Source organism: Lathyrus oleraceus, chromosome 6 (genome assembly GCF_024323335.1).
Source record: "Lathyrus oleraceus cultivar Zhongwan6 chromosome 6, CAAS_Psat_ZW6_1.0, whole genome shotgun sequence".
In the NCBI taxonomy this organism is placed as follows: domain Eukaryota; kingdom Viridiplantae; phylum Streptophyta; class Magnoliopsida; order Fabales; family Fabaceae; genus Lathyrus; species Lathyrus oleraceus.
Window position 1 is genome coordinate 410,454,407 of NC_066584.1, and position 2,789 is coordinate 410,457,195.

The window sequence follows — 2,789 nt, forward strand, 5'->3', positions numbered from 1 at the left end:
CGGGCCTCTGTGTGAGTGTCTCCGTGTGGGTGAGTCCGTCTCTGTGTCTGTGTGTTCTTTTTCGTGGCAGAGGAGCAGGTATTTATAGTAGTGGTAGTGGTGACCTAATGGGCTTAAAATGAGGTCCAGAACCTCAAACTTTCGCAAGCCTCGCTAGGCGAAGGAATTGCTCGCCTAGCGAGCTAACTAGGTCTGGGCTTTTTCCTGGATCCAACGCTTCGCTGGGCGAGTGGCATGATGCAATGTTCGCTAGGAGAAGGAGCTGCTCGCCTAGCGAGCCAGCTGTTTTGGGCCGCCTGTGGATTGGGCCTGTTGTGAGTTGGGCTTTTGTCCGTTTGATATCAGTGCCTTGCAGATCAAGTCAGAGGGTCTTGGAAAATGCTTTGTAGTATCAATGGGAAAATTTTGGGGTATGACACACTCACTTTAAATTATTTATTTCCTCGCACTCGCTTTACTTTTATTTATTTCCCCGCACTCGCTTTACTTTTATTTATTTCCTCGCACTCACTTTAAATTATTTATTTCCTCGCACTCGCACTACTTTTTTTTTACTTTCCGCACTCGCACTACTTTTATTTAAATTAATGCACTTTTACTTTACCATGTCTAACTAAATTTATAAGGTTAGAATGTAAGGATCGTAATTGAACCGATAATCCGTACAATTGTTCGTAGAAACACTTAAGGGTTATTTTAACTTTCAACTTAAGTTTTCCCACACTTCAATTCCGTTGGGTAAGATCGAAAGTCGTCCAACGTCTATCTAAACTTAATTGTTTTTAACTATTTCAAAAACAGCGAAAGCGCTTTGTTTAGTTCATTAGGAGTTCTTAATTTAAGAAGAAAAGAGATTTTAAAACAATTTTCAGACGCGTTTATAAGTTTAGAGTCTGGTTCGTAAGAACCTCTTTTGGTTAAGAAATCCAGGTTATAATACTTTTCAACTTAGTCAAGATACTATATTTCTTAAAAATAGATTTACTACTCTAACGCAGTGCGCGCCTTTTTATAAGTGACAATAAGAGGGTTTGATTAGGGAGTACAACTCGGTTCTGATTACGCGAAAGCGACAGTTCCTGTTAAATTAGTTCTTTTCAAAGTAGAAAATATTGCCCATAAGCAGTTCTATTAGCAAGTACTTGGATTATTAATTGATTACGTGATTCACATTCGACCGTGTCTTTATTAATTAAACTTTATTCAATACTTTACTTTTCATTCCACACTCTAAAAACACCTATTTTGATTGCCTTTGATAAACACTATAACAATAGATAACGATAGATTGACACTTGGTCTCTGTGGATTCGACAATCTTTTATATTACTCTGACGCGTTCGTATACTTGCGAAAAGCCAACGCATCAAGTTTTTGGCGCCGTTGCCGGGGACCAATTTAGTCAAATTTCATTTTCCTGTTCTTATATCGTTTAGACTTAGGTTATTTCCCGCCGGTCAATGCGAAGAACTCGCAGCACCGGAAGTTTAAGGTTAGTATACCCTCTGGCGGAACCTGAACGTTACGCTCACGCACGTTTATTCTTTCATAGAATTAAGAGAGCTATGGCCGAAGATCAAAACCAAAGACCTCTTAAGGATTTCGCTCAACCATCAAATGAAGAACCTAGTTCTAGTATAGTAAACCCAACCATTCCAGCAAATAATTTTGAACTTAAACCATCCCTATTGCAACTAGTGCAACAGAGACAATTCGCAGGTCTCGCTACTGAGAACCCAAACCAACATTTAAAAATATTTCTTCAATTAGCAGACACTTTTAAAACCAATGGAGCTTCTCCTGAGGCAATACGTTTAAGATTATTCCCTTTTTCTCTCAGAGATAAAGCCCTATCATGGTTAGATTCCCTTGCACCCAATTCCATTACGACTTGGGATAACCTTAGAAGAGTTTTTCTTGCTAGATATTTTCCCCCGAGTAAAACCGCCGTTCTTCAAAACCATATAACTAGATTTACCCAAAACCAAGGAGAATCGTTGTTCGAAGCTTGGGAGAGATATAAAGAGTTGTTACGAGCATGCCCACATCATGGCTTAGAAAATTGGTTAATCATTCCAACCTTCTATAATGGACTTCATTACAACACTAAGATGACCATCGACGCTGCCGCAGGCGGTGCTCTGATGAACAAACCTTATCCTGAAGCTAGTGCCCTCATCGAAGATATGGCTCAAAACCATCAATCATGGGGAGTCGAACGAGCGACAGTTGAAAAGAAGGAAGCCCAAGGAGGATTGCATGAACTAAGCTCTATAGACATGATGCAAGCTAAAATGGACGCATTAGCCCTTAAGGTCGAGCATATGTGCATAAACCCGAATACTGTAGCCGCAGTTTCGACGGATTGTGAGATATGTGAAACCAAAGGACACCAATCTGCAGAATGCAGTCTATTAAACGAAACCCACTCTGAGCAAGTGAACTACACCCAAGGGAACCCATACTCGAATACCTATAACCCTAGATGGAGGAATCACCCGAACTTCTCCTATAAAAACAATAACCCAATCCAAAATAATGCACCTCCGAGACCTAGTTATCAAGCCCCCAGATCAAATCAACCTATGCAACCTATGCCACCAAAGCCGAGCCTTGAGAAAATTATGGAAAATTTTATCACCGCTCAAACCCAACAAAACAAGGAGTTCATGAACCAGAACATTCATGTTAACGAATTGATTACTCAGTTAGGAACCAAGGATGACCAAATAGTTACTCATACTAAGATGCTTGAAACCCATATCTCTCAGGTAGCTTTAAACCAAGCC

The 2,789-nt window shown here is 40.2% G+C and overlaps 1 non-coding gene across 1 annotated transcript; it reads right to left on the bottom strand.

The window, feature by feature from the left end:
• Nucleotides 1–1,949: 1,949 nt before the first annotated feature.
• On the bottom strand, nt 1,950–2,056 carry LOC127098747 (small nucleolar RNA R71). The gene has a single exon (XR_007793447.1). It is a non-coding gene; the product is annotated as a small nucleolar RNA R71 (small nucleolar RNA).
• Nucleotides 2,057–2,789: the final 733 nt, after the last annotated feature.